At 37.6% G+C, this 24661-nt stretch overlaps 1 long non-coding RNA gene across 2 annotated transcripts; it reads left to right on the plus strand.

Moving 5' to 3' along the window:
- Positions 1-339: 339 nt before the first annotated feature.
- LOC105719091 (uncharacterized) lies at positions 340-4406 on the plus strand. 2 transcript variants are annotated; one of them, XR_001107895.3, is made up of 3 exons: positions 340-370; positions 2151-2330; positions 3786-4406. It is a non-coding gene; the product is annotated as an uncharacterized LOC105719091 (long non-coding RNA). The 2 variants fall into 2 exon arrangements; XR_010344475.1 differs by having other exon boundaries at positions 2151-2246.
- The last annotated feature ends 20255 nt before the right edge of the window (positions 4407-24661 follow it).

A 24661-nucleotide genomic window follows, 5' to 3' on the forward strand; every position in this document is an offset into this window, starting at 1 on the left:
GTTCAGGGGTACAAGTGCAGGTTTGTTACTTAGGCAAACATGTCCTGGGGGTTTGTTGTACAGATTATTTCATCAGTCAGGTGTTAAGCTTAGTACTCATTAGTTGTTTTCTTCCTGATCCTCTCCCTCCTCCCACCCTCCACCCTCTAAAAGGTCCCTGTGTGTGTTGTATCCCTCTCTGTGTCCATGTGTTCTCATCATTTAGCGTCTACTTATAAATGAGAACATGCAGTATTTGGTTTTCTGTTCCTGCGTTAGTTTGCTAAGAATAATGGCCATTATCTTAGCCATTTCAAAGTAATTGTTAAACCTCTCTCACCTTCATTGTCATTTTAGAAGAAACTATCATTTCGTGTCTTGCTGAGACAAGGTATGTAGTTCACATTTATTTTTCTTTCTTTATGCACATGAAAAAACACACATAAAGTTCTAAGTTTTGAAAATTAAAGGTTTAGGAACATATTTGTGTTACTATAACATTAATTTTACATTATATATCTTTGCAAAATGCTGAAATTTGCACTTATTTTAACCAGGCAGAAAGCAGATAGGGCTGGATTTTTAAAAACTGCTTTTGGTCCTTTATTGAGAGTTATTTTTCCCCTTTTACCTTCATTTGATATGAATTTTGTCTCCTGTCTCAACCAAAAGGAAGCACATTTTTCAAATTTATTTTCTTCTCTTCCCATACTTTGGTTCCTTGTAACCATGAACAGCATAATTTTCTCTATTTTTTTTATTTTATGAAGAATACTTTTTTCTCTTTAGTGTAAAGTAACTTGGATGCATTCATTAAAAAGAAAAGCAAAAATAAATAAAACATATTTTTAAAAAGCAAAAAAAAAAGTACACAGAATATTCCTGTCAAAACTTTATAGGCATGGCTATTTCTCTTCTAGCATTTCATGTTTTAGATTAAAAGCCCTCAGATTAGACAAATTCTTGTTCCTCCTAAGGTGTCAACATATTTGTATTTATGTATTTTAAAAATTCTTGTTTTAGTTTTATCAAAATGATTTTAGCATTCAAAAAATCCTTATCATTAAAAAAGATGAAGAATATAGACTATTAATTCTATCATTTTTCTGTAGTTCTCAGTAAACCTCTGCAATTTACCAATACAGTTTCTCCCCTATATTATGGAAATGTCTTTTATTACGAATGTGATTATTGTCTTTCTTTTCATTTTCCTAATCTGTCCAAGCCTCTTTCCTCAGGAGAACCTATTATTTCTATTTTAGGTCTCCATTCTTTGTTTATTCTAAAATTTTCTTTCTTGCCATTTTTATCTCATTGTTCTCCTACTTTTTATTCTCAGATGTTTTTCTCAAAATATCCTCCACGCTACTGATTCAACATCCCTAAAATCTCAGTTATACTCTTTTCTGTGCTCAATGTGAATATTGCTGGGATTTTTAAATTTTTTCACTAATCCTTAATTTGGTTTATCTCTAAAAATGTGTATGTGGGTGTGTGTAGGGAAATGCAGAGAAAAGAAATAATTAAGGAACACACACTGTCTCCTTTGAGACATTCCCTACATTTAAGGGTCATAATTTTCTACATATTTGAGTATAATAGTTTCTTATCATTTTCTTTTGAATACTGCAATTATTGTTAATAGTTTACTTGTTTTGGAGATTTCTGAAACCTATCTTTCCTATCTGTTGAGTCTTATAAGTTCTCTTTACATGTATGTTTATGTCTGTATCTACTTGTCTATTTGTGTATCTGTCTTTCTAAAGAGAAAGGCTTGGACAAGTTACTTACGAGGAAGTTATTGGACAGTTGTGAGAAATATTGTCTATTTTCATCTTTGAAAATATGATGATAACTGATATATACATATGAACTTTTAAAAATTAATATAGGTATTAAAATGGTTTTACATTTATTATTGGAATTTCTTATTTAATAAATTGAATGTTGATGTGTTTTCCTATTTTTTCTCTTGAGGCATTCATAATGTTATATTTAATTGGCAAAAAGTTATTTGCTTACCAAGAATGTTAATACTTTATCTGGAAAATGCCTAGCAAAGACTTTTTGTCCATTTAAAAATTTTTCCACTGTTTCTTGTAATTTATGATTTAATGACATTTCAGAACTTTAATATACTCATATCCATAAATCTCTTCCTTTTTCCTTAGAAAATATTTTCACAACCCAAGACAAGTTAAATATCCACTTGTGGGAACAGTAGCAAAGGCCTGGACTAGGATAGTAGTAATGGAGACAGACTGCAGGTCAGCATAACAGTCAACATTAAGGAAGTTGAAACAACAGCACGTAGTGCCTGATTGGAAATACAGAGTAAATCACGGTGAGAAGTGAATTGCTGTCTAGGTTTCTATCTTGAATGTGTGGATAGATAAGGGTCACCAAACAAGAAAACAGGTAGAACAACTTTAGAAACTAAGAAAATGTATTTCCAATGGAACTAATAAAATTAGAGTCAGTAAATAACATTGTAAGATATAGGAGGCTGATATGGTTTGGATTTGTGTCCTTGACCAAATCTCATGTCGAATTATATCTCCAGAATTGGAGGAGAGGCCCAGTGGGAGGTGATTGGATTGTGGGGGTGGATTTCCTGTCTTGCTCTCATGACAGTGGGTTCTCATGAGATCTGGTTGTTTAAAAGTGTGTAGCACCTCCCCTTTCTCTCTTTTCCTTCTGCTCTGACCATGCAAGATGTGACTGCTTCCCCCTTCCCCATGATTGAAAGTTTCCTGAGGCCTCCCCTACCATACTTTCTGTACAGCCTGTGGAACTGTGAGCCAATTAAACCTCTTTTTTAAATTCCCCAGTTTCAGGTATTTCTTCATAGCAGTGTATGAACGGACTAATACAGAGGCAGAAGCATATTTGCAGGCAGAAATGTGAAAAAAAAATATCAGAAGGGAGGGTAAGAAGAAGAGCCTAAGAATAAGTATGTGCAAATTTTAGTTGAAGTTGGAGTGGGGAGAGGTGATAATGGATTCAGATCCTGAGGAAATCTGGACAAGGATGTGGTCCAGAGATCAATGGGAAGGAGAAGAAAATTAATAAACTTGACTTAAGGGCTAGGCTCTATGTTGAGAAATGTAATGTTCATGCTAATATTTTTACAGAAAAAGCTGTTATCATTCTGAGTTTTGCAACCTGGTTCAGAGAAGCTAAGCCATATGCTCCAAGTCACATGGACTATGTGGAGGCATCTATTTAAACTCATATTTCTTTGTTCCTAGCACTTTTGTTCCTGTCACTATGCTACCTATAAGTAGGACTTTGACTTCCTACAAAATTCTTACACATCCAGGTAGATGTGAATACATGCTGCATTAATGTCTGTCACCCACAGTCACTGCAGGGGAAGTTGGCATCACAGCATTGACAACATGCCTACTATCTTTAGGTTAAAGTGGGTATGTTATCATTACCCAATGCAAAAGAATCTGATCATTGCCCTGAAGACAATTTTGTTATCTCACATTGCATATGTGATCATTACCCTGAGGGCAGAGATGCAATCATTGGCCTATAGGAATACCTATCATTATAGCTTGGCAAGTGGAAAAGTGATAATTAACTTGCACAAATAGATAGGATCATTGCACTACAGATAGAACTGTTATTGTATTTCTTGAAGAAATGTAATCTCTAGTGTGCAAAAGACAATGTGTTAACTACATTTATGGTAGAGATATGCTCCTTATATTGCCCATAATGATGATAACAATTGCATTTCAGGTGGAGATTAGGATTGTTGCATTGCTGATAAACTCGTTATAATTACATTGCAGAAAGACGTGCAATCATTCCCTTGCATATGGTGCATATGAAGATGGGATCATTACAGGAAAGGTAGAGGAGATGCAGTCATTATGCTCTGTATACACCCATTTTTGTGGTTAGCAGCGGAAGATGAATTCTTTCTTTGCTGGAAGACCTATTACCAGTTAGGTTGCAAAAGATGTGATCATCATTCTAAACAATAATTTAGAGTCCCATAATAATTTTAAGAGTGCTGCTCATGAAAATTTGAATACATTGTATTGAGAATGTCATGGAAGTGAGATGCCTTATGAGAAAATCTGACATAAAGTCTTTAAGCATGAGAGGCCATGTGAGTAGGGAAGCCCTAAAGGGGAAAAAGAAACACAGCCAGACCCTAGCTGTTCCAGTCACCCGCAACTGAGGTGCCAGACTTGCAAATGAGGCCATCTTGCATCATCTAGGCCTAGTAGAGCTGCCAACTGACTGCAAACACACGAGTCAATCCAGCTAATGCCACATGGAGCAGAGACAAGCCGCCCAGCTGAGCCCAGTCCAGATGATAGAATCATAAGCAAATAAGGTTGTTCTTTTAAGCCACTAAATTTTAAGATGATTTGTTACACAGTAATAAATAACTGAAATAATTATGTACAGTTTAATGATCTGAAATCAATCCATAGTGTTATGATAGCCTTTTTAACAAAATTGAAATGATAACTTCTTAACTTACAATGCAAATCAATTTAATGGCAATAGTTACAACTGCCCTGAAATGATCTAAAGCCTCATGCAGTTGATTTAATATATAACTAGCCAACATACTTAATCACATGTTCATAGTTGATTAATAGTGACTGCATCTCCGTGAGTAATATAACAGAAAAAGTTCTTTCTCTCTCTCTTTTTTTTTTCAGATGAATAATTTTACATTTACACTGCGAAAAGGTGACATTGCAGCTCTGTTTTCACACTACCTGAGGGTTCTTTGTAGGTCACAGAAACCCTAAGCCTCATGTGTAAGTTGAGGAAAAAGATTCCAAACTCACGGTGTTATTGAGAGTATTAAATAAGATAATTTGTTCAAAGCCTTTACCATAGTTGCTAGCATTTAAACTTTAACTCTTGTCCATGTCTCTAATGTAATGTAAAATGATCTTACTTTTCAAGGGTTGATTTAACAGAATGCTTGTTAGACACAAAGGCCAAGATTTGTCCCATATGATGAACCCTGGGTATAACTCAATAGTATATTGGCAGGTTTTATTTTCTGCTAAGTCTGGATCCATTCAATTAGTGATTTATTTCTTAATTTGTCAAACACTACATTAACAAAGTAACACCTTTTCTGTTCATATAATACTGTGGTTGAATTAAAAAATTTAATTGCCACTAAGGAAGAAAAAAAATAACTAGAGAAAAATAAAAGAGATATGTCAAGAAGGAAGAAAGAGGCTGATAACATGAAATCTCTTCTAGCTTTGAAAAATGTTTTACGAAATACATAAAATGTTAAAAAGCTAACATCAAGCATTGGTGAGGATATGAAATAATTCTGAGTCTCATCCATTGCTAATGGGGTATACCTTGGTTTAACCCATTTGGAGGACTGTTTGGTAACGTCTAAATATTTAGTAAACTTAAGCCTACTCTTAAGTCTTATATCCCACAAATTTCAAACCAAGGTAATTACCTAAGAGAAATAAGAGTACATGTCTTCCAAAAGATCTATACAAGCATGTGTATAGCAGCCATAGTCATAACTCCCTAAAACTGGAAATGGCTCAAATGTCCATAAAAAGGGAAACAGATAAATGTATCATTATATATTTATCTAATGAATTCCTATATAGCAGTAAGAATGAGCAGCTCACTGATACATGCCACAATATCATGAATCACATAGACATGATGCTGTATGAAATAAGCCAAAATTAAAAAAAGTCTTATTTCACTTATATGAAGTTCTAGAATATGTAAACATTATTTATAATGACAGAAATTAAAATAGCAGTTCCCTTTGGATGGGGGAGGGTATTGATGATGGAAGTGTACGATAAAACATTGTAAGTTGGTGAAATGTTCTGTATCTTGACCTGAGTGGGTACTAGGATACATGCCCACAAAAAAATTTATCAATTCATACTTAAGATTTGTGCCCTTTACAACATGTGTGTTATATAGCCAGTGACAATAAATTGATAGATAAAAAGTAATGTCTTCTAGGTTCAGCATGGAGAGAACTGGTGAAGCCAGCATTAGGCGTGCTGCGGACGTGCATAAATGTGCGTGTCATCCACTGAGACAGAGATGCTGAAGCACCAGAAGATTACAGGCACTTCTATTTGTTTCTTCTATCCAACTGAAAGGACAGGACGCTTCTTCCACAGAACCAGGACAGCCCAGGGGAACGTAATCCTTTGACTGAAAACTGCACTTCCTGTTTTCTAACAAAGAGGCTAGCTCACGTTGACCACCCAGTTTTGGCCTGCCTGGCTTGCTTTTTAGTCCTGGAGGACTTTCAGCGTTGAATATTCACTCAAGCCAAATCACAAGAAACACAACCTGCTATTAGACTCTTGTCTCTCACCGGGTGAGGGGCTGTGTGGCTGCTCCAGTGCTTCCCCACTCAGGTCTTGTGACATACCCTGGGGCCAAGCCAAGCCCTGGCGGTTAGCTTCTAAAATCTGTCCTTAAAGAGAGCTCAGGGATGTCTGGACAGGACCTGGAGACAGTGCCCTGGGCCAGAGACCTCTGATCTCCAGGCCAGCAGAGTCACCATGCAGACAGATTTATGAGCCTGAGGCAAAAGAGCTGGCATTCCTGTGGCCATCTTTCTACCCCTTCCTTTCCACGTGACCATATCCTTGGCCAGATCTTCATGTCCTTAGATGGCTGTTGCCTTTGAGTAAATTGGCAATTAAGATAAATAAGCACATTTATCATGGCCTTGTGGTTGCCCATCCTGAAGCCCTCAGGGTGGCAAGCTGCCTGACCCTCCTACTATGAACTTAGCATCATTAAAACAGAGAGTATCTTTTCCTATCCAGCTGAAATTTCCTCCCCAAGGGACTTACTTTTAGGATTAACATGCAGGAAAGTCTGCAATTTTGTTTTCTGTGAGGGTGGTTGTGTTTTCAAGGAGAGATGCAGCGCCTTAAAGTCTGATTAGCTGGCTTCATTTCTTTCATCTACCCTTTACTGGCTTTCTATATTTGTTCAAGTAACTTCACCTCTCTGAGTCTCATTGACCTCATTGCTAACATGAAGATGACATATGCAAAGTCCTTCTCAAGCAACTGCAAAGTTCCAGTTAATAGAAGAAATTGTAACTACTATCTGTGTTAGAAGTGGGGTCATTTTTCTTATTTGGAATTTTCACTTATTAAAAATACAAATCATTTACACCTCTATGCCTTTGCTCTCCAAATTGATTCATTCTCTAGTTCCTCTATCTCATTACTAAGTTCAAATAATCATCTTCTACAAATCACTCAGTTTAGATGCCTTGAAGGCCTCTTTGAATTCTTGCTCCTGTTCACATCTGACAGTCAGTCATCAAGCCCTTTGGGACTTGTCCCTGGTCAACATCTATTCTTCTCTCCATTCCTACTGTCATTCACCACATGCAGGCCCTCATCATCCCCTCCTGGGTTTTCTATCCTCCCCTCAGCACCTTTTTCTTCTCTATTGATACCATAGACAACTTCTTATCTCAAATTCTCTAAACTCAACTTTCAGGATATCACACTCCTATTCCATACATCAGACCTTTCAATGACTTTCTCCTTCTTTCCAGCTCTTTGTATCAACTCTGAAGATAGCTTCAGTCCTTCTTTTTGGAAATGCCTCCTATTTCTTTTTCCTCCTGTGCCCATAAGCAACCTCCCATTGGCAAAATTACCATGAGCATTTTCTTGTGAATTCATGACCATGGTTCACTGGTTCATGGATGGGCACCTCACCAGAGATGAGCCAATTAGAATCTTTCCCTGAGAATCTAGAATCATGGTTAAGAAGGTATAGATCTGCCTAATGCTTTGTTGAATGAAGAAAATATAATGTCCCAATGGTAGCAGCCGTTTTTCTGCCCTATGAACTTAGAAACAAAGAAAATCTATCTGGAATGTGAAAGAAGAATGATATCAATGTAAAAACAAGAGGAATATAGATAAGTAGAGAAAGAAAACAGAGTGACCCACCATTCTCGTTCTTTCTGAGGGCTAATTTTTTTTTATTTGCCATTGGTCTGCTCAAGGTAAGTTACGCTTTTTTATTTAACAATCCAGAGTTAGATTTCTATATTTGTGACCCTGGGAGTCCTACTTGTTTCAGTACTCACATACCAACTGTCATTTACTGAAATGATATTTAGCCACACATTTTTTTCCACCTGATTATAAAACAAAAATCACAAATCTAGAGAAGTTTGCTCCAGTATTTTAAAATGGTTGGAGCATACATAAAAATATAATTGAAACTCTCTTCCCTCTTGACTTTTTTGACCTCGAACTCTCTTCTCCTCTGACTTCTCAGCCCAGCACCACTCCCTCCTTTCCCTTCTTTGCCTTTTCTACTCATCTTCCAAATGTAAGTAATGTTCTGCAAACTGCCCTTGGACTTACTCTCTTCTCTATTTGCAAGTTCTCCCTTAGTGTCTCCTCATTTCCTGACTTCAACTATTATTTTCAGGTGACCGTCTCCTGATCTTTACAGCCTAACTTATTTTACTGCCCCATTCTAACACTGCCAACTCTTTGCCAGACATATCCATCTGGATTCGCTTCCTGTTCCTCAATCTCAAAATGCCTAAATCTGTGGTTTTCAACTGGGGGTGATTTTGTTCCCCAGGGACATTTGACAAGTCTGGAGACATTTTTTGGTTATCACAACTGGGGTTGGAGATGCTCCTGGCATCTAGTGAGTAAAGGCCAGTGATGTTGCTAACCGTCATAAAAGCAAAGAACGGCTTCTCACAACAAAGAATTATCTGGCCAACAGTTCTGAGGCTGAGAAACTCTGCCCTGAAACAAATCTCACCATGCCCTCCCTGTGTTTCCTTTATGGCCTAAATCTGATCATTTTCCTGTGTCTTCTTGCCTGTTAGTGACACCTTCAACCTCTAAATCACCCAGGCCATAAATTTCAGTAGATCTCGTTCAACAATTTGTCAAGGATGATTTATAAAGTATGCCTACAGTGGGAAAAAAATTAAAGTAAATATTACTTCTAAAATACTTTCTATATCTAGGAGTGTTTGATTGTATAAGTCTTAAATATACATGTTATAAAATTAGACAAGAATACATTTAAGTACATAAGAAAACATCTAATTTCAAATAAAAATAAAACATTTAATTTCAAATACCTTATCTATCAAGTAGGTTCTGGTTAAAGCAACTAACCTTCTACTCTTTAGAAAAGCAAACTTCTAGGGACCACTCATATTGCTGCAATTTTCCTCCACATTAAATTAAGGAAAGCATGGTGCAACTTCTGATGAAGATGGCAAGCCTGTCTAGGACTCAAACATTGGAATAAGGGCTTTAGGAGCTTTCTTATATGTTTTGAAAGGATAACCCAAAGAAGATGCAAAGAAAAAGGGGATGGTCAACAGAGAAAGTTATTTTATCAATTTCTCTGAGTAAGAAAGTAGCTTCCTATGAAGTTAATTCTCTGCAGAGCATTTATTCCTATCTGATGTTTGTTGATTGTTAATTTAGCTGTTTGTTTGTTTTTTGTTGCTTTCCACTAGAATGCAAGACCCACAAATTCAGGGGCCTTATCTACTTTGTTAGCTCTTACATCTCCAGATTTAAACCTATGCTTTTTATTAGGTATTCTATTTGTTGACCAAAGGAATGGATGAATTAATACATGCTTGAATAAGTATGTGGCTTATACGAGGTCTGGTGAATGTCCACATGAGAAGGATTTCTGCTCAGGGTCCAGATCTATCTAAAGTAAGTGGAAAGGGCATGGGACTTGATTCAATAATTCATCTAAAGCTGTTTCATTTTAGTTAGATGTTTCAGAATTCAAATTTCAGGTTTGTCCTGTTAGGTATGTAACTTTGAGAGAATTATTTATCATTCATTCATTTATTTAGGCAGTAGTCATTGCTTGAGTTCCTAATTTACACCAGGTCTTAGGCTAGATTCTGGAAATTAGTAGCAGAAATGGCCAACAGAAACCTGCCCTCAAGGAACTCCCTACTAATTGGGGAGATAGCCATTAAATGTATTCATAAGGGAATGCATTGCTTTGAAGGGGAGAAATCACAGGATAGTATGGGATTACATGCAGGTGGTATAGGAGGAGCTACTTATATCTGGTGGGTTTTCTGTATCTGTGCTTATTAATCTATAAAATAGAGGTCATACAAACTTCTTCAGTGGTGTTCTTGTAAAGATGAACTATGAATTGATCTGGAGCCCATATTCATTGCAGGAAAGTGACTTAGTAATATTGGATCCATTCTTTCTCATTCCCTCTGAGCACAGGAGCAGCTTTGGGAACTGGAACCTGGGGCTGGTGCTACCCAAACACATAGCAGTGAAACTCATCCAGGCCTTTTCTTCCTTCTAGAATAGTGACAACAGATGGGCGGGAGCCTAATTAGCTGATTGCTTCGGAAATTCATAAGGGCTGCAGATCTGCCCCACATGGTTGAATCAAAGGCTTCTCAATTCTGCCACATTTATTGTTTGACCCCTCTTTGTGAAATTGCATAAGTCTTCTTCTACTCTTACCTGAAATGTTCACAGTTGGGTGTGGTGGGTCCTTGTATATACATCTTACCTGGTTTTCTAGAGGTCATAGAGGTCATAGCAGGCTCCAGATTATTCCTTTTGTCACATCATCTTGACTTGACAAACTAAGCATTAGATTGTGGGCCCTCTTTAAGAGGAGGGGCTCATCTGGCTTCACCAAGAATGAAGGAGGTAAAGTGCTGTAGGGTACCACCTCATTCTAGTGCTGAGCATTGTAACTGGCTGACCTCCCAGAGACCACACAGCGGCCATGGAAACCTGCCTTTTGTAGGATGCCTTGAGAAAGTGGAGAATATTAAAGAGGAATGTAAAAGTAGCAAAACAAGCCTTTGTTGAACTTAGTAATGGCCCTCACTGGATTAGATGAGCAAGCGGAAGGTTTATGAAGCTGTGTCGGCATGGATTTGATCATATGAGGCCAGATTGATTAGGCCTGGCATCTCAGTCTGAACAGATGAAAGGGGGTGTGATGAAACCCACATTGGTAGGAGGTACCTCATGGGGATGGTCAAATCTTTCTTTCATGCCTTGTGAACATGGGCAAGTTACTTACCCCCTCTACATCTCAGCTTCCTTACTTGTGAAATAAAGATGGTAATAGCTATAATATAGGGAACAGAGGTCATGTGCCAATGCTGTGCCTAGAACCTCAGCTGCATGAGCATGTATCACACTTCTTTTTTTTTTTTTTTTTTTTTTTGAGACAGAGTTTTGCTCTTGTTACCCGGGCTGGAGTGCAATGGCGTGATCTTGGCTCACCGCAACCTCTGCCTCCTGGGTTCAAGCAATTCTTCTGCCTCAGCCTCCTGAGTAGCTGGGACTACAGGCGCGTGCCACCATGCTCAGCTAATTTTTGTATTTTTAGTAGAGACGGGGTTTCACCATGTTGACCAGGATGGTCTCGATCTCTTGACCTCATGATCCACCCACCTCGGCCTCCCAAAGTGCTGGGATTATAGACGTGTGCCACCATGCCTGGCCGAGCATGTATCACACTTCTAATCATCCTGTGAGGTAGGCAGATTGGGTGTCTATATTTTACAGATGAGCAAATTGAGTGTCTAAGTGGCTAAATAACTTCCAAAGTTACATAAACGGTAAACCGAAGAGGTAGGAGTCTGGCTAATATAATGCCAAACCCATTCTCTAAATTACTGAATCATAATGATTAACTTTTGTGTGTGTGTGTGTGTGATGAAGTCTCGTTGTGTCTCCAGGCTGGAGTGTAGTGGCGCGATTTCAGCTCACTGCAACCTCTGCCTCCCGATTTCAAGCGATTCCCCTGCCTCAGCCTCCTGAGTAGCTGGGACTACAGGCATACGCCACCACACCCGGCTAGTTTTTTGTCTTTTAGTAGAGATGGGGTTTCACCATGTTGGCCAGGATGGTCCCGATCTCCTGACCTCTTGACTCACCCACCTCAGCCTCCCAAAGTGCTGGGATTATAGGTGTGAGCCGCCACACCCAGCCTCAGAGTAACTTTTAGCTGCTACTATTGTGGTTATTTTCCTTAGCCTCACCATCATCATCAGATAATTGTGGAAGGTTTCTTACTTAGTTTCAGAAATACAGAACATACAAGAGCATTAAGTGTAGAAGAAAGGAGAGGAGATCCTATTCATCATCAAGGATGTAGCAAAGGGAAAATTTAAAATATTGACTGAATAAGGTCCAACTTCTCCAAAGGGCTTGGGCCCACGGTTTACATAAGCTGAGATTTTTTTTCATGATAGGAAGCAGCTGCTAATTATTTGCATAAATTGCAGCACAAGAACCTGCTCCCACAAGTCATGTCACTTTAGTATTTAGCAGCTTCTTTAAGGAGCAGATATCTTATATTAATACCTTGAGAAAAGTAGTTAAAGCATCTCTCAGAGATAAAATACTAAAGCAACATTCACTTCCATCTTGCATAAATTATTGCAACAATGATGCCGTGTAACAAACAACACAAAACGCAATGGCATACCACAATAAGTGTTCATTGTTCATGTGTCTGGAGTGGTCAGCTAAATAAATCTGGTGTTCTTGGATTTATGCATCTGAAGATTGACTGTCTGCATATCTAGGCTAGCCTACTCTTAGATATCTGGAATGACTTGGGTCTGTGTCTCTCATCCTTCTCCTGGAACTAGCAGGCTAGTCTAGGCAGATCCTTGCTGATGGCAAAGGCTCAACAAAGCAAGCAGACATGCGGAAGACCACTTGAGGAAGTAGAAATCCATGAGTTCTACTTCCTTCACTCAGCTAAAGCAAGTTACATGAGCAAACCCAAAGCAAGAGATGGAGTTGGTTTTTTGACTTTAAGGAACTTTGGTAAAAGGAACTGCAGTCATACAGAAAAAGGGTGGGTATAGGAAGAAGTGAAAAATGAAGTAATGTCATTATCTGCTCAATCTTTTCTTAAAACATGGAATCCACATGTGTCTGAATTTTATTAAAGGAGCCCCAGTCATATCATTAGTCTAGTTTTAGCTCCAAGATCAATATACAACACATTCAGCAAATGGGTTAAAGTCAGGGTCAGGTTTGGTCCTGTTTATTGTCTCACCCAAGATGAGCACCCAGAAGTTCAGTTGTTCTCACCTGTCTGTGGGTTGCTGGGCCCTGTTTCTTTAACAATTAATTTATGATGGGAACAGAGCTTAATCCACACTCTTTACTCTCATAGTGTGTGTGTGTGTGTGTGTGTGTGTGTGTGTGTAGGTGAGTGTGTAAACCAGCATGTGAAAGACTGACTTTTTCCTAGAGTCATCAGCCTTGAGGGCGACTCTGAGAGGTCCTCAGTTTATACGGGAGGTAGTAGAGTGAGTGGTTGATTATACAGCCTCAGAAATAAAACCAGCCAGGATTCAAATCTCAACTCTTATGTCTTAAATATAAGACAATCTGCTTAGTTATTGTAATTTCATGAATTTTAATTCATTGTAAAGTCAGTAAAACTTCTAATTCAGAGGGTTGTTGTAGGACTAAATAAGATATTATGTTCTGAAAGCCTTGTGCAGTGTTTGACAAACAATAAACATATAGTAAACTATCTTGTTAATATAGAATATTTTAAAACATGATTTTAAAAATAAATGAGTGTTATTGGTTATGGTCTCATTATCATCATCCATCCCTCCAACCATCCATTTCCCTGTGGATGATCTACAGGAGTCCTAATCATTTCTCAGTTACATTACACAAGATTTACTTTGGTCAGGAAAATGTTTTCACTTAGGTCAAACCACCATCTCCTTTATTCTCTTTCCTCTGCAATTGCCATGAGAAGAAAATGCCATGAGGAACCATGAAAGACTTCGCCTTGTCTCTGTCTCTGCAAGCATTGAGAATACATGCCTCTGAGCATCCTCATAAAACTCTTTATAAAAACATTCATAGCTTTATGGATAGAAAATAATTCACCCTGACCCCCTGAAGATCAGATGCCAATTACTCTACACTTTCTCCATTGGCTCCAAGCCTCAGAAAAATTGTTTTACCATTTTATTTTTTAAAAATAGTGACTAAACTAAAAAGAAACATAGGAGAATATTTTTGTGCATTTGGGTTATGCAATAATTTCTTAGATATAATATCAAAAAGTATGATTCCTAAAATTAAAAACGTAATAAAAATGGGACTCCATCAAAATGAAAATATTTTGTTCTTCTAACGACAGTATCAAAATGAAAATGCAAGTCAAAGATTGTGAAAAAAATATGTGTATATCATGTATCTGTTAAAGGATTTGTATCCAGAACACATAAAGGACTCAAAAAGAAGAAAACAATCAACCCAAATTTAAAATAAGCAAAACATTTAAATGAACATTTTGCCAAACAAAGATACACATGGTTAATAGCCACGTGAAACCTGCATAACATTATTAGGCATTAGGAAAATACCACTCCACATCCGTTAGAAAAGCTATAATCCAAAAAACTGACAATAAAAAACATAGGTGAAGACACGGAGAAACTAGAACTCTTACATATTTATAGTGGAAATGCAAAATGATACAGTCAGGTTGGAGGAGAGAGAGAGAACCCTGAATCCTAACCAAGAGACAGCATGTAAGATGTGATACAGGCATTTTGGAAAACTGTTTAACAATTTCTTAAGAAGCTAAAATTATACTTCCCTTACAAACCAGTAATTCCATTTATAGATATAAACCCCAGAAATTTGAAAACATGTTCACATATAAACTTGTAAGCAAACATTCAAAGCAACATTATTCGTAATAGCCAATGTGTGAGAAAAAATGCAAATGTCCATCAAGCAGTCAACAGAAGTATGATCCATACAATGGAATACTACTCATCAATAAAAACAGATTATTGATGCCTACCACATTATGAGTGAACCTTATGTGAAAGAAGCCAGACATAAAAACTGTATAGTGTATGGTTGCTTTTATAAGGAATTTATAGAAAAGATAAATCTACATGTAGAAAAAAACAGATTAGTGATTGTTGGAAACTGGGGATTAGAATGGGGATTGATGACAAATGGGCACACATGGAGTTTTTAAATGATAAAAATGTTCTAAAAATTGGATTGGGTGATGGTTGTACAAATGTACACATTTATTTAAATCATTGAACACAAAATCAGTGATTTTTATGGTATATAAATTATACCTCAAGAAGCAGTTTTGGTTTTTTCTTTTTTAAGTTAAAGGAGATCTAGAACTCTGATCAGGACTGTGTTAAAACTGCTAAAGTTAGAGTTCTTTTCTTCCCAAAACAATTCAAATAATGTTCATTCCTATTAGGCAACACATATTTCATTTCTAGTCAGCATGTGGTGAGGCAATCATCTTACTATTTTCTTTCCTTCTGCAAACTATAGATGCACTTTTGACTTAATATCGTCATTGTATCCTCTTAATTAGGTTCATGCTGTTTCCTTGAGACCATACCTTCAGTGGTTCATGTCTAGTTTACATTTTATTCTCCACTCTGATTTAATTCAGACCACCACATTTTAAGTATCTTACAGTTTATTTCTGTGAATATAAGAAACACATCCTTGTCTTGCTTTTACAAATTCATTACTGAAGAGAGAGACTAGAGGGGCCAATGACTGATTCTAAGAGACACCAATTGCTCTATTCCCCTGCCTGATAATGAGTCCATACCCAGAGGGAATCAGCCAGTGTTAAATCTCATAATGACAAACAGAAATGTGCAGCATCGTTATCACTAAGCCAACACCATTAAAAGCCAGTGTTTATTGACACTTCAGGTGACTGGATGATGCCTCTCCAGGCCGAGCTAATGAGGAGAACCTCTCCATTACCTCTTATCGAGATTTAGCAGCCTCCATAGCTACCCAATGAAAGTGGAAATTACTGGGCAAGCATTGACATTTACCAGAGACTGGCCTTCAGTCATAATGCATAATGCACTCAAAGACAGATTTGTAGACTCAGAAATCCAGTTTATAGAGGCTTTTGTTTTAGCCCATTGTTTGCAAAGCCTGTGCCCTCAAACATTTTGCTGTTCTCCCCAATCCGGTGCAAAAATGATTGGTTTCATGGATGTATTTCCTGCCACTTGTCTTACGTACACACAAAAGAAGACCAGAGCACATATTTGAAAGTCTTTTTGGTTCTTGCATTTTTTAGAAGCCCACCATAGTTGTTGTTTACCGATGGGATTTATTCACTCATCCCAATCATTCATAGACCATCTCCATAAACTTGCACTTTCCATCTAGTACCAAATTACTTGTAATTTCAAGTAATTAATTTTTTCTTGAAATCAATTCATATTTTAAAAAAATTTATTCGTTCATAAAAGAAATGTAATCTCACTACCATTAATGAAAGATTAAAAATATATTTAAATAAACACATAATTATTAATTGCTGTTTGCCTACACAATACACTTTCTAATCTAGTATATTAACAGAATCATGTTTTGCTTTGTTTCATTTTGCTTTGCTTTTTTCCAGAGTGGCAACATGAACAGACGTAAACTACATTTTCCAACCTCCTTTGCAATTAGGATGGTCATGGATATGGTCCTGAGCAACAAGAATAAAAAGAAGATGCTCAAAAGAGATTCTGGGAAAACCATAAAAGGAGTATGGGGCAACTGATGTATACCTTTGCCTGTCCTCTTTTTTCCTGCCCTGAAAGTGGTCACAGTGTTAAAGTGGCAATTTTGGGTCAATGAGGCAACAAGCATAAGGTTGAAAGTCACAGTTAGATCAGAGGAGTAAGTTCAAGAGATCTGCTGTACAACATGGCAACCACAGTTAATAACGTGCTGTATTCTTGATGATCGTCAAGAGAGCAGGTTTTGAGTGTTCTCACCACAAAAAATGATAAATATGTGAGATATTTTATATGTTTATTAGCTCAATTTAGGCATTCCACAATGTTTAAAAATATTTCAAGACACCATGTTGTACACGTTAAATATATATATATATATATATATATATATATATATATATATATATATATACTTTGTCAATTAATTAGTTAAAATTGTTTTAAAAAGATGGCCAAACAGAAATATAGATAGAATAGGGTCTTTGATTATTGTGCAAGAAAAAAATGAACTCCCAACTTGTTTAAGCAACTTCTAAATCAGGTTTTCTGTTACTAGAGGCCAATGTAGTTCTCACCAAGACATTTATCCCTGTCCTACTTAAACTCATTTCGTGTGCCACCACCAGCATGGGCATCACACTTTGATCAACATTCTGCTCATTGAATGTGGTATGTGTAGATTGTCTTTCCTGAGGATAGAGATTATTTTTTATTTTTCACTCACTCCCTTCAGGCCAGAGCTAAGTTTGCGAAGGCCCAAAGTGGTCTCTTTCCCATCTAAATATATATATTGTGGGTGGGCAGCCTCTGTATTCTTCCTCTCATTGAAAGAGATTTAAATGCTTATGGTATGAATTCAACTTTATTCAAATATGAATACACACAATGCTGACAGACCAGTTCATAGCCATCCCAGCATTGAAAGAGGACTACAGATGTCCTTATAGTTTGTTCTAAGTTATGGTTGCAGCTACTGCCTGTCTCTGAGCTTTAAGGACGACGTCTCTGTTGACTCCATCCTTGCTTACGTACAGAATAAGGCATTCAGAACAAATAAGCCACTGAGCAGTGATTTATATGAGCAAAGGTTCTGAGCTTGCTATCTTTATCTTATGTTACTATCCTAAACAACAAACATCTAAGTATATATAGTTCTTGCTCACAGATGAGTAAAAGAAATTCTTTGAAAGATACTATAAATTATTATAATAGTAATAATAGTAGGTGCCACTGATTAAACTTGTTCTATATGCCAAAATATACCCTCACATTTGATCTTTAAGCAATCCCACAGGTAACTATTATTTTTTTTTAATTATTATTTCCGTTTTACATTTGAGAAAATTGAATCTTAGAGAAATCAAACCTCTTGCCCAAGATTACACAGTAAGTAGCATGAACAAGAAATAAAATTCTCCCTGTGTGAACCTAAAGCTAGGGCTTTAAACGATGGCTAACTTTGATGGGCTTGAATATAAAAATATCCTGACATGATTGTATGTTAGTTCATTTCTATTAATTATTTATAATTATTATCAAATTATTGGTGTCTATTCATATTTTATATTAATTCAGTAAAACTCTTAATAAACCTCTAATAACATAAGCCAATTAACTGACTGACTCTGGGCAAGTTATTTATTTATTTATATTTAATGAACATAAATGGCCTTTGTGTCAGACACTGTCCTAAGGAGTCTGTAAGTTTTACACATTTAATTCACATTTCAACTCAGTGAGCTAAGTACTCCATTTACACAAGAGGAAACTGAGGCATGGAGAGCTGAAGTAACTTGGCAAAAGTCATACAGCTAGTAATAGACTTACATAGTCATACTAGTCATACAGCTAGACACACGGCTAGTAATAGCAATGCCCTTATCTGCAAAATGAGAAGGTTGTAGTGGATAATCCCTGAACTCTTGTCACCTCTGGCATTCTATAAACTGCAAATTTTGGATTTCTGGCTTTATTAATGACTGATAAATTGATTTTTGGTTGAGCATTTGAGAAATATGCTGCCACAGAGCATAACTGGCTTTAGTAGCCCTTCCTGACCGTGGATATTTCTTTCAGCTCAGCAAAAGGCAACATCTATATATATGCAGAGTATACATCTATACCCTCAATGTATTTGCGACAAGTTCAGCTTGTGACCCATGTGGGTATAGCTGGTAAGTAAGTTTAAGCCATCATTGCCCAAAGACAGAACTGTGATAAAATGATTACTTCCCAGACACTGGAGATTACCTCTCCTGATGCAGTTTCGGGTGTCTTTGTGATAGGCTAGCAAGAACCTCCAGAATCAATCATAGGGGGTAAGGCACAGTAACAGAAGTCAGATGGCCTGACATAGTGTTTGTTGACCATAACATGAACTGGTGCCTGACCATCAATTGGCTTTGAGAATTCAACTGTCAATCGTTTAAGCACATATCCTTAGGAAGATCAGAAGCTTCTGTGTGTGTGAAAAGTAACCTTTGCTGGCAGAGCAATGACATAACTTACTTTCCTAGGATCCTCCCAGTGTGCATACAGATGTCTTCTATGTGAACTCCCTAAATGGTGGGATGCTCTCTTATGAAGCAAGCAATTTTGTTAGTTATTATTGATGTGCTCAGATATTTGTAGCTCTAACTACTAATATGTTTCAGTAGCAATCCCAGCATGAACTCACTCAGCCCAGTTTATTTCAGCAATACATTACTGTGACAGGTAATGCTGATCATCTACCTTGTTTCTCTTTACTAGACTGGTACCCTTAACTTGGTTCTAATGGAGGTGTTGGCTGCTCATGGCTCATACTTTTCTCCTCTTCTGGAGGACTTTCCATGGCTGATAGGGCCTGCCTTGTGCTTATACCTGGAAACTTTTATTCCTTTTCACAGAGGGGGCCCATTGCCAGTAACTGATGCAGGTGTATAAGAATGTAACCCCCTTTCCCTAGGAGTGGAAAAGCGATGGGGGGAGCTCTCCGAGTAGAATTCATCCTCTGGATCTCTCTGTGGCATCAGAGAAAGGTGAACCTCCTTCTGAACTCTTTCTTTTCTATCCTGCTCCACTGTGCCTTACAGGCTTCTCTTGAAAGCAACCCCTCAATATAGAATCCAGATCTATTAAGCAAGAGAAATTAGTTCAAGTTCATTGGATTCTTGTCTTTAACCGCTGAGCCCCACCCCTATTTTTGGCTTGTGCCCATCCAAAATGTCAGTATTCTTTGATTGCCTCCTGGCTATATTACCTTCATGTTTTACTGTCTCTTCATATCCCTTTCAAACAATAGAAGCTTCTTTCACTGAACATAACTATCCTGAACTGCAGCTCCTTCAGGAGAAGGGGGAAGAAAGCACTATGTCAGAAGAGGTACTATTCTGCACTCCCTGGAGAACCAGTGACAAGTGAGTATGGTATTTAATATTACCAGAAGCATGCATCAGAAAATAATTCACAATATTTCACACAAAGAGTCATATCCAGAACAAGGAAATTAAATAGGTTTTAACTGGAACCTATATGCTACATTTGAGAACGAAGGTCAGATTGAAAGAAAATTGATTTCTGTAATTGCTAATACTTTTTTTCCCACATATCCCTGAGCACAATAGTTATAATTCTTAAGAAACTCTGAAATACATGGTACACAAGGGAGTGACACGAGTACACTTACTTCAAAGATATCTAAAGATTTGGAACATTTAACTACATTTCTTGTAACTCAAATGTTTTGCCACTCGTTAGACACAAAATTTGTTTTCTATAATCTTGTCAGTGTCACTCTCCATTTTATTTTATGAATGAGACAGAATGATCATTAGTAGCTAGTTGGTTGTAAGGGGAAACATAAAATAAAAATAGAGGCTCATAGGAAGCATTTTCCATGTGTATCTACATAAAAGTAGGTTTCACCCTGAAAAAAAATAAGGAAAAGGATTCAACATGCTGATATTTCAAACTACCTTTTCATAGGATGAAATATGATTTGCCTGTATGTGATTTTGAAATTCAAATTGTAGAAACTCTATGGGCAAAGTTATCTCCTCTAGAAAATGGTAAAATAAGAGGCAAGTCTTATTAAAAATAATTGTAATCCTTTTCAACCAATATTTATCAATGACTCAGGGTCAAAATAATATGTTTTTAAATGATAGGAAGGTACAAAGAATAGTATGATGCCAAGGAACACATGCCACTTTTTGACGGAGAATATGAAAGTATCCTTGGGAAAGAAATAGATGATGCAGACCATTCAGAGCAGGTAGGATTTGGGTAGGTATAAATCGATATTGAAAGGAAGGGGCTAGCAACAAGATACAGAAAGGCTATAGGCTCATGGGAAGGAAAGGATAGGCATTGTTCAAGAAAATGCCAAAAACAAATTGTTTAGCACTTCAGATACTGTAGAGGATGTGGAAAAGCAATCTGGAAAGGTAGGTTAGAGCTGTGGAAAGAGAATCAAGGTGTTTATTGGTTCGGCCAATGTCAAAACATTTGAGTGTATACATATTGGAATAGAACAAAGAGACCTCAAAGGTGGAATATCAGTTAGAGTGACTGACGTGGCAGTGATCTAAAACAACAGTCCCCAACCTTTTTGAACCTGGGACCAGTTTCATGGAAGGCAATTTTTCCACAGTGTGGGGGGATGCTTTTCAGATAAAACTGTTCCACTTCAATTAGATTCTCATAAGGAGCATGCAATCTAGATCCCTGGCATGTGCAGTTACAATAGGGCTTGCACTCCTATGAGAATCTAATGCCACTGCTGATCTGACAGGAGAAGGAGCTCAGGCAGTAATGCTCCCTGGCAGCTCACCTCCTGCTGTGCAGCCTGGTTCTAACAGGCCATGGACCAGTACCAGTCCACAGCCTGGGGCTTGAGGACTCCTGGACTAAAATAAGTAAAGGAGGCATGAACACACAGGTAATAGTGGAAGTCAAAGGAAACAAGAATTTCAATCTAAAAGAAAAGATCAATGCTGGCACAAACTATAGAAAGAATGAGGAAGAGGAAGATCAAAGCAAGGTAAATGGATCTGGCAAAGAGGAAATCATTTGGTCAACCAAAGCCAGTACTTAATCTGTATTGTCATGCTGTGGATTCTTCCCAAAGTCAATCTCAACACCAGAGATTCAATAGTGGTAGTTTGTTTGAGAGGTATCCCTAGGAAGAACAAGGAAGGGGATCAGAACAGTGAGGCAGAAATGCCAGAAGTCAACTGAGGATACATGAATGAGCCAGTGAGCAAACGGAGATTTTCTAGAGGGATCTGTAGAAAGTATCTAGAATTGTTCCACCGAGGGAGGGGTAGAACCTAGGGATTTATACAGTGACTTTGGCTCCTAATTGGTTGGGAGTTGCCCCTAGGGGCATCAAATCCCCTCTTCCATGGACTCCCCTGCTCTGAGTAGGGCAAGCCCCTGTGGCCTTGCTCAAGTAGAAAAGCAGAAACATTCAAGCCATTGAATTATGCAAGGAGTGATCCACTGCAACCTCAGATAAACTTAGAGGTAAGTGAGGGTATAAACAGAACTTCTTCAAGTACCTACAAGTTCTAGGTGTTTGCAAATGGTTTCTATCTTTGAGGTCACCTCACAGTTTGAGATGGCTGCTGGCATTCCAGCTATCACATCTACTTTGTGGACAGCAGGAACCACTCGAAGAAGAGTTCACTTCATTTAATCAGCCTTCCTCAAAGTATCACAGCACATTCATTCACCAAAACAGATACATGACCAATCTTGCTGGAAGGGAGGATGGGAGATGTAATATTTTAGCTGGGCATATTATTGTTCCATGTAAAATTGTGATTTTTGTTTTTAAGGAAGAAAAGGTGCATAGAGGTTGTGTGGTAGCTAGCAGTCTCTGCCATACTATATAAAAAGATATTTAAGTCAGAGTTTTAATTTATTTTTTGTTGATTGATTCTGTGTCCCACCCACTAGATTTCTAGTTCCTTGAAGACAGGAACTGGGTTAGCTTTATTGTGTTATTACTCACTGTGACTCATACATTGAGGTTTATTTTTTTTTCCCCAGAATAGTCTAGCCCACTTTATCCCCTTCGGCTTTTTAAGTAAGGACATTGGTATCATTACATCAATTAAAGGGAGGAGAGGATAAGGATGCCCAATAGTCAGCCATAATGAGAAGTCAGAAATTCCAAAACTTCAATTTTAGACTTTATCAAAGAAGCAGGTGGCCCCAATGATGAAAATTGTGGGTTATCTGATATATTTAATTATTCAAAATAGCAGACAAATGTACTACACGGAACTCTTTATAAGAAATTCTTCATTTTTCAGCATACACTCACCCTAACATAAACCTACACCACTATCCTCTAGCCTTAGCCATATCTGAAGGTATTTTTAATGCCTTACATGTTAGTGAAAATATCTCTCCAGTAGCTATGGACTTGAACTCAGCAGACCAAGATATGAGTCTCCATTTTCTATTACCAGCAAACAAGCACTGACAAGCTGTTAATCATCTTCCATCCTTTGTTTTCTCATTTTTAAAACAAGCATAGTAATACTGCAGGGGTATTTGAAAGGAATATTTGAAAAACTCCTGCCCAAGTCTTAGCAAAGTAAGCTATCAGAATATGAATTTTAAACTGAATCTCTCCTCTTGTTTCCAAGACTAAAGAGGAGTCTGGCTTGATCTTTGGCTCCTTTGACATTGGTAGATTACTGCTGCAAACGATCATACTGTGACAAGCCACTGAGATTCCTAGAAATTCCTGCATGTCTGTCTCCTAGACTCTTAAGCATCTGGCCTTGACTTTCTCCAAAATGCAAAGGAGGCCTCCAAATGACAGACCTCAGGGGGAACATCTCCAAATGGTTCTTCCAAACACAGTGAATCAATCTCCTCTCCTTGCATATTCTGAGAATTAGCAGAAAGTACATACATATTTCAGAGTTACCTCTTAATACAATTATAGTTCATTTAGCCAGCAATTACAGTAATATAAAGATTGGTGACTACTGCAAATCAGGTTTGAGGGAACTAATGGCCCAAGGGGCTTACACTTCATTTTATCCAGCTCTAGTAGCAGACTTAGTAGGCTTGTGACTCCATGTGGGGTGTGTGTGTGTGTGTGTGTGTGTGTGTATGTGTGTGTGTATGTGTGCATGTGTGTGTGTAGGGAGCCTGGGCACTCCCAGTGGTGTAGGTTGATGGATTATGGTGACCATTTTATTTTATTATCTTTATTTTTATTTCAATAGTTTTGGGGATGCAGGTGGTTTTGGCTACCTGGATGAGTTCTTTAGTAGTGAATTACAAGATTTTAGTGAACTTATCACCTGAGCAGTATAGTCTTTCATCTCTCAACCTCCTCCCATCCCAACCTCTCTGCACCCCAACACCTGCCTGAGTTCCCAAAGCTTATGTCACTCTGTATGTCATTGTGTCTTCATAGTTTAGCTTCCACTTATAAGTGAGAACGTATGGTGTTTGTTTTTCCATTTCTGAGTTACTTAGAATAATGGCCTCCAGCTCCATCCAAGTTGTTGCAAAAGACATTATTTAGTTCCTTTTTGTGGCTGAATAGTATTTCACGGTATATATACACCACATTTTCTTTACCACTCATTAGTTAATGAGTACTTAAGTTAATTCCATATCTTTGTAATTGCAAACTATGCTGCTAGCTGTAAACATGTGTGTGCATGTGTCTTTTTTTTTTCTTATGGGTAGATAATTGTTGGCCATGTTAGACACTGACAAGTAAACACTTCTGAAAAGCTTCACCTCCTGTGGTTTCTATCTATACCAGCCTCATAGTCTGGACTCTGATTTTAAGAAATTACTCTGAAGAAATGAATTTGGACAGAGCACTATAGTAAAAGAGTGAATGTATTAAAGGCAGGGGCATGGATGGTCCTCTAGTGCATAGCTATGCCCCATTCCACTGGTGATCTCCAAGTAACTTCTCACTGAACTTCATGTAAGCCTTTGAAGCCAATTACTTAGAACTATGTCTCATTCTCTCAAATTAAAATCCACATCTGATTCATCCTCTCTCAAATACGTATGCTCAGATATCTAAATTCAAATGACATCTGGCTAGAA

This window comes from Aotus nancymaae, unplaced genomic scaffold, assembly GCF_030222135.1.
Source record: "Aotus nancymaae isolate 86718 unplaced genomic scaffold, 86718_ANA_hifiasm-v0.15.2.pri h1tg000029l, whole genome shotgun sequence".
Lineage (NCBI taxonomy): Eukaryota > Metazoa > Chordata > Mammalia > Primates > Aotidae > Aotus > Aotus nancymaae.